The 14,192-nt window shown below is 44.6% G+C and overlaps 1 protein-coding gene across 1 annotated transcript in view; it reads left to right on the top strand.

Moving 5' to 3' along the window:
* BACH1 (BTB domain and CNC homolog 1) overlaps positions 1-14,192 on the top strand; it is a 29,505-nt gene continuing 15,313 nt past the window's right edge. Inside the window, exons 1-2 of the mRNA XM_023746747.1 lie at positions 1-115; positions 323-477. The gene's annotated coding sequence lies outside the window, so the exon portion shown is untranslated. The remainder of the gene's footprint in view (positions 116-322; positions 478-14,192) is intronic.

A 14,192-nucleotide genomic window follows, 5' to 3' on the forward strand; every position in this document is an offset into this window, starting at 1 on the left:
GGCCGTGCGGCACAGCGTGGTCTCCGCGCGTGGACCTAGTTGTTGTTTCCCTTTTGTGGTTTTGTTGTTGTGTGGCTTCTGCACTTCGAAAAGCGAACTTGTGTTCTTCCTAAAGGTTTGTTGACGAGCAGGACTTCCTCCTGGTGTGCGGGGCTGTGCCTGCGGCCCTGGTGGGTCCCGTGGCGGGGCTGTGCGGGGCCGTGCGGGGCCGTGCGAGGCGGTGCGGGGCGGTGCGGGGCTGTTCGGGGCCGGGCCGTGCGGGGCCGTGCGGGGCGGCAGACCCTTACCCGCGCCTTCTCTCCGCCACGCGGTGTCTTCCCAGGCGACCAGGTGCAGGAACTGCCAATGCGAGCGGCTCGGGCCCTGACCTGCGGCCAGAGCGTGACTAAGCCTTTGGTGGCGGTTCACTGAACACGTTTGTGTTTGAGACAACGACAGCCCTTTCCTTGTGTTGTTCCAAGTTTGGGACTAGAGGAGGTTAGAAGTCATGATCTTTTATTTTTGGTGTCTAAGGTGAGGTGCAGATGATTGATTTGGAGGAAAATAGGAAAACTTTGACATTAAAATGATGCTTTTCTGTAGGAGAAGAAAGACATTAACTTCAGGATACAGATGAACAGAAGCACATGCAGAGAGTGTGGGTGCTCGGCCCACTTTTTCCCTTGGGGACATGAAGGGTTTACTGTTAACCAAAACATTCACCAACTGGAGGACTTTCTTTAAAAACACCACACACCCGATTTCCTGATTCTTTCAAAATGTTCTTAATCTTCACTTAATTTTTATTTCCAGTGCAGTTCTGTTCTTTTTATATTTTAAAGATTAGAAGCTTGAGTGTAAATTTCTTATTACATCGTTGACATGGGGGAAAGGAAATAAAAAAAGACAGATCTGCCCATTACATTTGATACCAGGAGGTTTGAATTTGGAGACAAGCCAGGGGTTGGTTTCGTGTATGTGACCTGAAGTGTGGTAACATGGGAAAGGATCCGGTGGGATCACCTGAAGACAGTCTATGCATTGGAGTGCGATTTAGATAAAAATTTAAAAAGATGACTGTATCTGTGACGCCTTGTAAATCTGCGTTTGTGGGGCCACGTGCACACTCCTTTAACAGTGATTAATAAGACCACATATTTAGCAGGTCACTTGGCAAGTGGCGTTTCCCTCCTTAGGAAAAAGTGCTCCTCAGAAAAGTGCTCCTGGCAGGCATGCTGGGGTGAAGAGGACTTGCCACTCCACTGACGCTCTGAAGGGGAGAACTGCTTCAGCTCTCAAACCTGCATTTCCTGAGGGTCCTACTAGGTGGAGGGTGTATTTTATGTGGTGGAATTGATGATTTATGAAATTATTTTGATTAAAAACATATGCCACATAAGGTAATCTACTGGGGCCCAAGACACGATAATTTGAGCACTATTTGCCAAATCCACGACCTTTGGAGAGTAAATATTTCAGGACTGCAGATAAAATATAGACTTTCACCCGCATGAAACCGGGGCTTGGGGCCTTCGCAGTGCTTAGCGTTAGCAGAACTGGTCGGGCTCGCCTGTGCCCTGGGCAGAAATGCAGGAAGCACAGGGGCTCAGAGTGGGTCTGGAGCCAGCCTGCCAGAGGTCGGTTACTGGCTTTGGAGCCTTGGGAAGTTACTGCATTTAGTTGTGCCTCCATTTCCCATCTGTCAAATGGGGATGATGGTAATACAATCTATAGCACAGATATTTGTAAGTTAAATGCGTTAACATGTGTCAAGTGGTTGAATATCCATCCATACATGTTAGGTGTTGTTATCTGTCTTCAAAATCAGGGAAGTGCCTGGTTGCACAGCCAGGCTTGGCAGCCTCCTCGTGCTGAGTTACAGCCACAGATTAGGAGGGAGGTGGAGGCGAGCACGTGGGTGAGCCCCAGTCTCTGCTGCTGGAGAACCAGCTCCTGGAACGTGCTGATAGGTCAGACCCCCACTGCCCAGGGCCAGGAGTCCAGCAGCCGCGGGAGGTGCTCCAGCAGCCCTGGCCAGCGACTTGGAGTTGGCTGTTGAGGAAATAGAGGCACTTTGATCTGCATCTGGTCTCTTGTCCACGTTGAGGTTAAGGACGTTGTGGTTGGCAGGTTCAGTAGCCTGTCCACTCCCTCCTGCTCAGTCGCATAGGACAGAACTCATTTCTTCTCTTTCCTGGGCAGTTTGTTGGGAACATTTGGAATGTAAATTTACCTGCCAGTTACTTCTAAGTATTCTATTTTCTTTCAATGACATGCCTATGCTAATATAGAAAAATTATCCATGACACACAGTGGTCGTTTAGATATGGCTTCTTGAACCTGTTAATCACTGAGAAAGGTTGGGGAGATGTTTTCTGGTTGATCTCCTGTGGAGCGTTGGGGTGCCTTGGCTGGGTTTGTTCAGAAAACTGTTGGTTGCTGTGCTGGTTGTACAATATAGATTCATTTTAGTTCTGTGGTTTTGAAACTTGGGCATTTTTAAAAGTGAGACACATTATGTGCTGTATCTATTAAGCTGTGTTAAATGGTTACCAAGTTGAAACTATTAATCATTTAGAATTCTGCTTTCTGTTTTCATCATTGGTGTAAATATTGAGGAAGCAGCTGGACTTAAATCATTCTTTTGGTTCATCTCCTGAGATAGAAAGAAAATTTGCCTTGTGGCTTTTTTTTTCTTTACCTATAGTTGATCTGGAATTGAATTGAACTGAATATCATTTGGATTGTCTAGGTGTTAAACCTCTGATGCGTGTAATAGTTTTCCTTTACTATTATCATTCCTCTAGAACTGGCCCTTGTTTTGTACAAAATCAGGGATAGTTTAGAGAACGTGAATCCTATATAATAAAAGGGTAATATGCAAATTGACCGAATGGTGGAATGACCGGTCGCTATGAGGTGCACTGACCCTCAGGGGGCAGGCGCTCAATGCAGGAGCTGCCCCCTGGTGGTTGGTGTGCTCCCACAGGGGGAGCGCCACTCAGCCAGAAGCTGGGCTGATGGCTGGTGAGCGCAGTGGTGGTGGCGGGAGCCTCTCCCGCCTCCGCAGTAGCACTAAGGATGTCCTACTGCCGGCTTAGGCAGGGAGGGGCCGGAGCTGTCATCGGACATTCCCCAAGGGCTTCCGAACTGCTGCGAGAGGGCGCAGGCTGGGCTGAGGTACCCCCTCCCCCCAGTGCATGAATGTTGTGCACTGGGCTTCTAGTAGGATAATAAAAGTTGCCCCTAAACAAACAAAAGGAGCAAAGACCTCGTGTTGCCAGTACCTTGTTCCTGACTGGGTAGGGTGGCAGTGGGTGTGGCAGAGCTGGTGGGCTGCTGGCTCCTCTCTCAGGCCTGGCCAGTTTACAAAGTGTTACCTGACTGCAGCGGAAGCTGTGCAAGTCATGTTCCCTTAAAGCATAACTTTACATCATTTTCTTAATTTCCTTGAAAACTCATTCAAAAGAATATTTTTGTAATAAAATTAGTCCCAGCTTCTATCTGGTAAAGTTATTTTCACTTTTTTGTTTGTCATTTCTTAGATTGGATCAGTTATAGTGGACAGTTTTACTTCCCTATCCCCCATTACAGTGGAATTACACTAAAAAGTGTTTCACATAGGGGTAATTTATTCAATATCCACCTCCAAGGTCATAGACTGACTAGTTGAGTAAGGGAAATGCCTTGCTCCCCTCTCCTTTTTCTCATGGATTCTTCTTTTTACTGACTTGTCTTCATCCTCTCGGATCCCAGCGTAGATGTTTTGGCTTAAGAAGGTGAACTTAGGAAGTGGGGACACCCCGGTATCCTCATATCCTTATGCCGCATTCCTCCTCTGAAGTGTGCCACCTGCTTTGAGAGCCAGGAAAAGTAGCGAAGGAATTCTCCGAATCATCCATCTCCATGGAGAATTTGTTAGAAAGTGTAGCTTTAAACGATCTATTACTCTTTTAATACATTTATTAGGTTGTAACTTTTGGTTGTCATTCTGTAGTAAGTCTTTTTTTGGTAAGATCGTAATTTCATTAGTGTGTATTTTGCACTTAAGTATTATTTTAAAAATGTCAAGTGCCTATCAAATCTTGGCCTAGCACACTTCTCATTCTCAAGATACCTAACGTCTCCTTATTTACTCTGTGTTCCTGAGAAGTATTCCAAGAATGGCTCAGGGCTCTCCTCAAGACAGAATTTTTCGCTTAAATTAGAAAGAGAAGTAAGGGAACAAAGCCAGTGGCCCTTTTAATCACCTTTCCCCAATTAGTAAAGACTTGAAGTAGAAAAGCATTTTTCCCGGATGACCAGGGTTGCAAGCCTCCATTCCCGTCTGTCACCCGGAGAACCCAAAGTAAATGCCAGTTAGGGATGAGCTGTAGTTACTGTCGTTTTGCCTGCTTAATTGGCTCTTGGAGGTAAAGGACTGTCACAGATACTATTAAAACTCCAGATATAGTTCTTTTTGTTTTGAAAAGGTGTTTTGTCTCTGAGGGCATGCCTGTTGCCATTGGCCTAGCTGCTTGTTTCTGACCTCAGGAGCCTGGACCACCTCCTCTGTGGGGCAGGCCGGACACCAGCCCCTCCCTGCCGTTGCCCCACAGACCTCAGTGTGGGAGGCCCTCCCCCCTGCGGAGGGGACTTGGAGCAGCTCCCTAATCCTGGAAAGTAAAGAAGAATGGTCTTTAAGGTGAAGGCACTTCAGTCTCCTCTTTGTGCCACTGCCCCTCCTCAGCCTCGCACACAAGCACGTCCAGCTCTGGTGTGTGCGGGTGGTGGGGTTGCTAACTTTGGAGAGGTTTCGACGTTGGTGATGTGCTTACATGCTTGCTGTCCGGTTTACATTTGCTATATGGATTGTCAGTATCTGCTTTAGGAAGCAAATGTGCCAGGAACTTTGGCAGATACTGGCAATCCTGGACTTTTCGGGAGGCCTCGTCCAGTAGACAAGACAAGCAAGCTGACACGGTAGCCTGTTACTTGTGCAAGGGCAGCCTGTGAAGTGAGCCTTGGAGCCTCAGGAGGTGGGAAGCCTAGGTTTGGGAAACCAGGAAAGCAGTAGGAATGTCAGTGATGAATGAATAGGTTAGTGAGGAAACAGCTTGTTTTGACAACTCTTTTGAGAAGCTTAGCAATGAAGAAGAATAGAGGGATGGATGTTAGTAGGGGGAGGTTGGGTCAGAACGGTTGTGTGTCGGTGTATGTATTTAAAAATAAGGTCAGTGGGAAGAGGTTGAAGATGTAGATTTGTCTTTCTTTGTCTCGTGATTGCAAGATGTTGGCCACAAGTTCAGGTGTCGGCAGTAACTATGACTAAGTTTCTTGGAAGAAGACTTTTTCCTGGGCTGTCCTGTCTTTATCCGTGCGAAACCTATCCCAGAAGCCGCGTAGTAGATGCATCCTGGCCCCTCCTCGGAGGTTCCTGGGCCAACACTGCACATCAGCCAGGAGCAGAGTCCCAGGCGCCAGGCACCACTGGGATTGCCTGGAATGGATCGCGATTCACTTGAGCTGGGACAGGAGTCTTCCCCAGAAACACATGCCTCAGGTGGAGAGTGTGTTTGTGAGCACAGTCAGGGCGGGGCTCGGATGAGGGTGAGCAGTGCTGGGTCAGTGGGTCTTCCCTGCCTGCTGCTGGCCCACCACTGCCCACACACACGCTGCCCAGTGCAGAGAAGGTGTGCTTGCCTTTAGATTAGGAACTTTAGGTGACTTTCTCCCTTCTACCTGATCACATTTCCTACAATGACCAAGTAATACTTTTACAATCACATCAATCAAATGTTTTATTTAAAAACTAGAGGCCTGGTGCACAAAATGGGTGTGTGTGTGTGTGTGTGTGTGTGTGTGTCCCTCAGCCCAGCCTGCACCCTCTCCAATCTGGGACCCCTCGAGGGATGTCCGACTGCCCGTTTAGGCCTGATCCCACTGGGGGCAGTCAGACATCCCTCTCACAATCTGGGACTGCTGGCTCCAACCACTCGCCTGCCTGATTGCCCCTAACCGCTTCTGCCTGCCAGCCTGATCACCCCTAACCACTCCCATGCCAGCCTGATTGACGCCTGACTGCTCCCCTGCCGGCCTGATTGCCCCTAACTGCCCTCCCTTGGAGGCCTGGTCCCTCCCAACTGTCCTCCCCTGCTGGCCATCTTGTGTCCACATGGGGGCTGCTATCTTGTGTGTTGGAGTGATGGTCAATTTGCATATTACCGCTTTATTATATAGGACTAGTGGCCCGGTGCACGAAATTTGTGCATGGGAAGGGTATCCCTCAGCCCAGCCTGCACCCTCTCCAATCTGGGACATCCCTCTCACATTCTGGGACTGCTGGCTCCTAACCACTTGCCTGCCTGCCTGCCTGATTGCTGCCTAACTGCTTCCCTGCTGGCCTGATCGCCCCCAACTGCCCCCCTCTGTCAGCCTGATTGCGCCCCTAACTGCTTGCTCCCCTGTGCCGGCCTGATCACCCCTAACTGCCTCTGCCTTGGCCCCCGCCACCATGGCTTTGTCCTGAAGGAAGTCGGACATCTTCCAGATCGAACTGGTCTAATTAGCATATTATCCTTTTATTAGTATAGATTGTTTAAAAATTAAAAATGCTCTTTCTATCCAAGCAATTACATATGGAAAGAATATAATTCTTTCAGTACTCTAAGCCGTCCTAAAGTTCTTTGCCTTCTCTGAATGCTTTCAGGGTAAGGAGAATAGATGCTGTCTTGCCACCTCTCATTGTGTATATACCAGGTGACCTGTGCGCTCTTAACCTGCAGGCATGCCCACCTGTGATGGCTGTGGCTCTCACCTGAATAGAGTGCTGGGTTCATTGACTGGATGGGGAGGATTCTGTGGAACCCAAGTCTTAGAAAAGACTTGTAATATGGCCGAAATATTTTTTGTCTCAAATAAAAAGACAGTATTTACCTATTCAGTTCCTCAAATAATGTCTGAACCAAGGAGTATTTCACCTTTTACTTTTAACAGACCTTGCATTATTATTTGACTAAATCTTGGGATGATTATATTTTGGAAAGTAGCCATTGAGAGCTTAGCTGGAAAGTCTACGTTTTGGAGATGGCAGTTTGACTCCCAAGTTACCTTAAATAGAGAAACTGGACTTTAGCATTTTAGGTTTAGCTGTGGATGTTGGGATACTGTAGCTCTGTGGTACTGTCATGGACTCCTGGGTTAGGTTTTTTAAAACAATACTTCTACCTAAATAAAAACGTTTCAATTCTGTGATTCATGCAGTGTTCCAATTGCTTACTGTAACTGCTGCCTTATTTAATTAAAATGTTACTTAATTTTTTTTCTGAGTGGCTGAAACAGTAGGAATTTATTGTCTGTATAAATTCTGGAGGTCAGAGGTACCAAATCAAGGTCTTGGTAGGATTTGTTCCTTTGGAGGGCTGTGTGGGTGACTGTTCCACACCTCTTCCCTAGCTTTATGTGAACTTTATTTACTCTTCATCCTTTTTTTATGACCCAAATTTATTATGAGTTGGAGCGAGGTGGTGTGTAAGGAATGGTTGGGCATTTGAAGGGTGTTTTTCAGTTACTTTGCATATGTGTCAGCTCTTAGGGCTGACTCCATTCTGTTCTAGGGCTTCCACTTTCTCTGGGCAATCAAAAATAAATAATTTGGATTATGGTTATAATTTTTACAGTTTGAAAACAAAAGGATATATGAAGAATCTTTAATATTTTAATTTAAATGTAGGGCATGGACACTAATGCTCTGGATTGAAAGTAACTTTTAGTGAAATATCGAACATACTTTCCTCGAATTTTCCCTATGTAGTTGGGTATAACTATAGAATTTGATATAAGTTCAGCATAGTACAGTGTCAGGTTCCTCTTAGCACTATGTGAGATTGTTTATGTAACCCAAGAAGTGTTAATAACAAATCAGTTAACCAGATATTGAGTAATAAGGGGAAATTTGGTATTTCTTAAATGCCATTTTAATCTGCCTAACACAAAGGAGGATACTTGAGGCATTTCCATCTTATTCCTTGTTCTTCCACCTCTCTTTACTTTTTTTTATTTTATATTTTATTGATTTTTTGCAGAGAGGAAGGGAGAGAGAGAGAGAGTCAGAAACATCGATGAGAGAGAAACATCGATCAGCTGCCTCTTGCACATCTCCCACTGGGGATGTGCCCGCAACCAAGGCACATGCCCCTGACCGGAACCGAACCTAGGACCCCTCAGTCCGCAGGCTTACGCTCTATCCACTGAGCCAAACCGGTTTCGGCAACCTCTCTTTACTTTTATCTCCCCCCCCCACCCTCACCCCCCCAACAACACACACAACACAGAGATTATGGAACATACTTGAAATGGAATATGTGGACCGGGGGCAGAAGACCGTTTCAACCTTGAAGTTACTGACCCTTCAAGGCTTCAGTTTCTTCATCTGTGACAAGTGGGGAAGTGGGTCAGACTGGTTGAATGTGCTCTTTTAACTAGAAAATCTTTAGCATTTATCTTGAGCAGAATTGTGGAGTTTTAGTTTTCTTTTTATCTTGTTGAGATCTTTAAATTTTTAAATTTTTATTTTAAAACTAGAGCACGAAATTTGTGCACTCGGGGGGGGGGTCCCCTCAGCCTGGCCTGCTCCCTCTTGCAGTCCGGGAGCCCTTGGGGGGTGTCTGACTGACAGTCGGACATCCTTCGTGCTGCCATGGAGGAGGGCGTGGCTCCCACCGCCACTGTGCTCGCCAGCTGTGAGCCCAGCTTCTGGCTGAGTGGTGCTCCCCCTGTGGGAGTGCACTGACCACCAGAGGGCAGCTCCTGCATTGAGTGTCTTCCTCCTGGTGGTCTGTGCGCCTCATAGCGACCGGTCGTTTTGCCATTCGGTCGATTTGCATATTAGCCTTTTATAATATAGGAAGTTTAGGAAGCTCTGCATTTTGTAACTTAATTCTTGGGTTTGTAGAGCCTTTTAAAATGCAATTTTCTTTTTAAAAAAAAATAAAGTTTTTATTAATTTTAGAGACAGGAAGGAGAGGGGAAGAGGAGGGGAGAGAAACATTGATGTGAGAGAGGAACATCAGCGATTGCCTCTCTTTCACATGCACCCTAATCAGGGATCAAACCTGCCACCTTTCGGTGCATGGGACGACACTCAAACTGAGCCACACCAGCCAGGGCATAAAATGAAGTTTTATTTTGGTCACTTGCTTAATAATGGCAGTAGTAGTGATAAAACGTTGATCTTGTGCCAAGCTTGGTGCTATGAAATGTGCCAAACCATCCCATCCTCAGAGTAAGTGGTGGTGCTTTTCTTAGGGGTGTGGAGTCAGTGTTTTACGGAAGGTCGCAGTTGGAAACACTGGCAAAGCCTTAGTTGTATCCACGTACTCCTGCTCGTGCCATGCTGTCCTGTTGATAGTGCTAACACGACCTAAACTTGGTTTTCTCTTGCATTTCATAATTCTGTGTATTTGTCTAGCACTTTATTGTCTTCAAAGGGCTTTGTGAGATGCGGGTGGGCGCCACCTACTTATTCAGGTGCTCACCTGCCCTTGTTCCTAGGGCTGCACCTGACTCGATGGCCTGTCTCCTTCTTTTCCTTGAACAGGTTCTCTTTTTCCAAGTCAGATCACCGTCCTATTTTAGCTTGATGTACAACTTAATTTTCTTTTGTGATTACTGTGAAGGTATCAGTGGAGGCTGCTGTATTTTAGAGGCACCCATGATGTTTCTACCTAGTGACAAGCCAATATCTACTGATAATGGGAGGAAATAGTAATTAACTTGAGAGTATTCAGGACAATAAAAATAAATGTGAACTGCATTTTTAATAAAGGCACCTTTTTGTTTATAGTTACTGCTTATTTTTAACATTTTTCTGGTTACAAAGTAATGGGTGTTTATGGTTAAGCATTTAAATGCAGAAATAAACAAAAATTGCCTAGGTGTAACCATTGTTACTATTTTGATATGTATCCTGACTAAAGGTGGGGGAACCAAGGTTTTTGGATATGTTAACTCTGAGGTGACTTTGAGATACACAAGTAGTAATGTGAGTGCAATTGGTTACGTGAAGTCCTGGTTGGACCAAATGTAGATGAGAAGGTACTGCAGCCCAGGAGTGAGCATGTTCCTGTGGGTCGGGATGAGTTCACCCAGGGAGTGTGTGCAAAGGGGAGGAGAGCCCTGGCAGATGGCTTGCTTGTTTGGAGCGTGGTCCTGTGCACCGAGAGGTGGCGGGTTCGACTCCCTGTCAGGGCACATGCCTAGGTTGCAGGTTTAATTCCAGTCAGGGTGTGTACCGGAGGCAACCAATCGATGTTTCTCTTTCACATGATGTTTCTCTGTTTCACTCTCTTTCTTAAATCAATAAACATACCCTTCAGGTGAGGATTTAAAAAAAAAAAAAAAAGAGGAGAAATTTGAGGATTAAGCCCTGGGCTCTCCAGCATTTAGAGGTTTGGAGGAGGAGGAGGATTCACCAAAGAAAGTTGGTAGGTGGTGCCAGTACGATGGCATGTTGGGACTGTGGTGCCCTGGAAGCGAAGTGAAGGAAGGATGCAGGGAGGGGATGGCTCATCTGGACTCCTGCTGGACGCTGTGAGAGAAACTGGTGGTTTGCCATTGGCGGAGGGGAGGCCATCGAGCCTCAGAGTGGTTTTCCTGGCGTGGAGGGAAAAGCCTGATGTTGTGGGCTCAGGACGTCAGGAAGACGGCAGTGGGGATGCTGTGAATATGAACGGCTCTTTTTGGGAGTTCACCAAAGGGAGCAGAGATTTATTGTAGGTAGCAGGGTCTCGGAAAGGTCAAGACATTTTATTCTAAGAGAAGAGTCATTGCAGTACATTTTGTATGATAATGGGAATGCTGTTTATTCGTTTTCTTCTCGTCTTGTCTTGGTGAGACTGTGCTGAAGTTTGTTCATTTTATTGGTCTTCTCAGAGAATTAGCTTGTGGTGTAATGAACAGTTCCACCAAGAGCAGACACACAGTTGCACTGTGTGAGGGGCTCTGTTGGTGAGTGCAGAGGTTCCCTCAGGTTCGGGGAGGTGGGCCCCGGGCATCACAGCTCCTCCCTCACAGGACACCCACACGTGCTGTCAACATAAATATTAAACCGTGTGTGTGACACTGTCCCAGACAAGAGCTCTGCCTCCTCCATCGCTTAGTTTCTATGTCAGACCTAAGATTTTAGTTAAAGGTTGACTTTTTTTTCACTTATCAAATTCCTTTTCAGTTTGTAGAAGCTTTAAAAAGTTGCATTAAGACTCGAACCAAGTTATCAACAATTTAGACTTAACTCAGTTTTACTTTTTTGGGTTTGCTATCTAGTTAAACATCTTTTTTAGTTTGGGTTTTTAGTCAAAGTAATACATGTTGTTTTTTAAAAATACAGAGATTTCTCCTCAAGCAGCCTCATCTGTGGCACCCCATCCCACCTCTAATTCTGCTTCATGGTTAATACTCATGTTTGTTTATTTTTGCTATTTAATTCTTTTGGTGCTTACTTACCTCTGTGTCTCTAAGATGTTTATACTTCATTTATTTATGAACTTAAGACATTATCTGTTGGTTTCCTGTTATCCTGAATGTTGATTTTGTTTGCTCCTACCATCCCTCCCACCTGTATTTATAATTATTTTATTCCTGTTCTTGGTCACCTCTATAAATCAAAATTAATATGTATCTTTTTTACTTTGGTCTCATTAATCTAAGGAAGTACCTTCTTGACTTTGGATATTATAAGTCGTTAGACGTACCTCCTTTCCTTTCAGTTCTTTCTTGATTCCATCTCCCTACCTGTCAGTGTTACTTTATGTTGTCAGGGTTAATAGTCCTTACTTTCTGTTCGATAGCTGTCATTCAGGCCTATGTTACTATCTGTTCTGAAAACCAGTTTGTGTTCATGTTTTGTCTGTGGTGCTGGGCAGGGAAGCTGAGCAGCATGTGTTCCCTTTCACCACAGCCTCGCTGTCTCCTGTGCCTCTCAAAACCAGGTGAATATTTAAAAAGTCAACTTTATGTTTACCGAGTAGAAAACCAGAAAGTGAAGTTAAATCCGCTTATAGTAACTACACAAAAATATAAAGTACTTGGGAGTAAATGTAGCACAAGCTATTCTTTACTAGAGACATTGGAATAATGCTGAGGTAAATAAAGAAGACCTAAGTAAACGGGGAGATAAGCATGTTTGTGCATCAGAAAACTCCATTTGTTAGATGTTGGTTTTCCCTAAACGGGTATATAGATTCATTGCAATCCTAATAAAATTCTACTGGCTCTTACAACTCAGTAGAAAGAAGAAAACAGCCCAGTTAAAAATAGACAGGAGACTTGAACAGACATTTCACAAAAGAAGATACACAACTGGCCAATAAACACACATAAATATGATGTTCAGCATCATTAGCCATCAGGACCTGCAAACTGAAACCACAGGAGAGAGTGCTGTGCGCTTATTAGGGCAGCTACGGTGAAAAAGCCTGGCGATACCAAGGTTGGTGAAAGCGAGGAGCAGCTGGAACCTTCAGACATTGCTGGCAGCAATGTCAATGACACCATTGCTTTGGAAAGACGGTTTAGCCATTTCTAAGAAGTTAAACACAGATCTGCTATAGCACTCAGCTCTCCACTCCTAGATATTTATTTGCCCAAGAGAATGAAGTGTCTGTCCATTCAGATGTTCACTGAAGCTTTATCACAAAAATCCCAAATTGGAAACAGTGCAGTTGTCTATGTTTATTATAGTTGTCCATCTATAGTGAATGGATAAACAAATGGTGGAATATCCATGTAATGGGATATTATTTAGCAATAAAAACAAAATAAACCACTGATGTACACAGTATGATTGTCACAAGCTGAGTGAAAGAAACCTGAAGCCAAAGAACACAGTGTGTGATTTCATTTATATCAAGATCAGAGAAAATGCATAAAGAAATTGTTGGTACCCAGAGCCAGGGAAGCAGGAAGGAGAGATCTCAAGGGGCCTGTGGAATTTTGAGGAGTGATGGGCGTTTCTAGTCTTGATCGTGGTGGTAGTTTTCTGCACATATACCAGTGTCAAAACTCACTGAACTGTACACTTTGAATAGTGCAGTTTGTTCTACATAATCATAACTCAAAGTTGAGAAATAAAACAGTGGCCCTGAAACATCAATCAGAAAGAATATATGTACCCCTATGTTCATAGCAGCGTTATTTACAGTAGCCAAGATCTGGGAAACAGCCCAAGTGCCCATCAGTAGATGAGTGGATAAAAAAACCTGGTGCATTTACACCACGGAATACTATGCAGCTGTAAAAAAGGATCTCTGACCCTTTGAGACAGCGTGGAGGGACCTAGAGAGTATTATGCTGAGTGGAAGAAGTCAGTCAGAGAAAGACAAGTATCACATGATCTCACTTATATGTGGAATCTAATGAATAAAATGAACTGATGAGCAAAATAGATCCAGAGACACTGAAGCATAGAACAGACTGAAGATTCTCAGAGGGAAGGGGTGTGTGTGTGTGTGTGTTGGGGGAGGGGGGGAGATTGACCAAAGACCTTGTATGCAGATATGCTGAACCCATGGATACAGATAATAGTGGGGTGAAGGCCTGGGAGGGGATGAGAGTGGGGAGGATGGGGGCCAATGGGGAAAAAAGGAGACATCTGTGATACTTGCAACAATAAAGATAAATTTAAAAAATAAAAATAGTGACCAATAAAAATATATATTCAGTAAGTTGGCTTTATTGGTATGGGCCAAGTGTACTTGCTACGTCACATTTTCTTACCATAGTCATATTCCTTTGAGGTTTAATAATCTCTTTAGGATCAAGTACCCGCTAACTATGTTCACCAATAAAAGACCTCATTATTTATGTTCTCTGTAGTAAGAAAGTATAATAGTGGAATCAGTAATTCTTGTTTTGGTCTGGAACTTGGCTTTCCTGTGTTCCTTCTCTTCTTTCCTCCCTTCCAAGCTGTTTTAAACTTACTACCCAGAATCCTCAAAGTTGGGTTTGTTGACTTGGGAAGTAAAAAACCTACTTTTTGTTTCATGAGCCTGTAAACAGCTCCCTCAGACTCTAACCATTCAGACTGCTCCCTTCTAAGTGTAACTGTAGCTTTACAGTTTAGATACGGAATTATTCCAAATAAATGTAGCAAAAGGTCCATGATTACATAATTTCTAATATTAGGAAGAATAAATGGAAAAAAACACACCTAACTTTCCCTGTATGGAACCTCTCAT

The sequence above is a fragment of the Myotis lucifugus genome, unplaced genomic scaffold (assembly GCF_000147115.1).
Source record: "Myotis lucifugus unplaced genomic scaffold, Myoluc2.0 scaffold_727, whole genome shotgun sequence".
NCBI lineage: Eukaryota > Metazoa > Chordata > Mammalia > Chiroptera > Vespertilionidae > Myotis > Myotis lucifugus.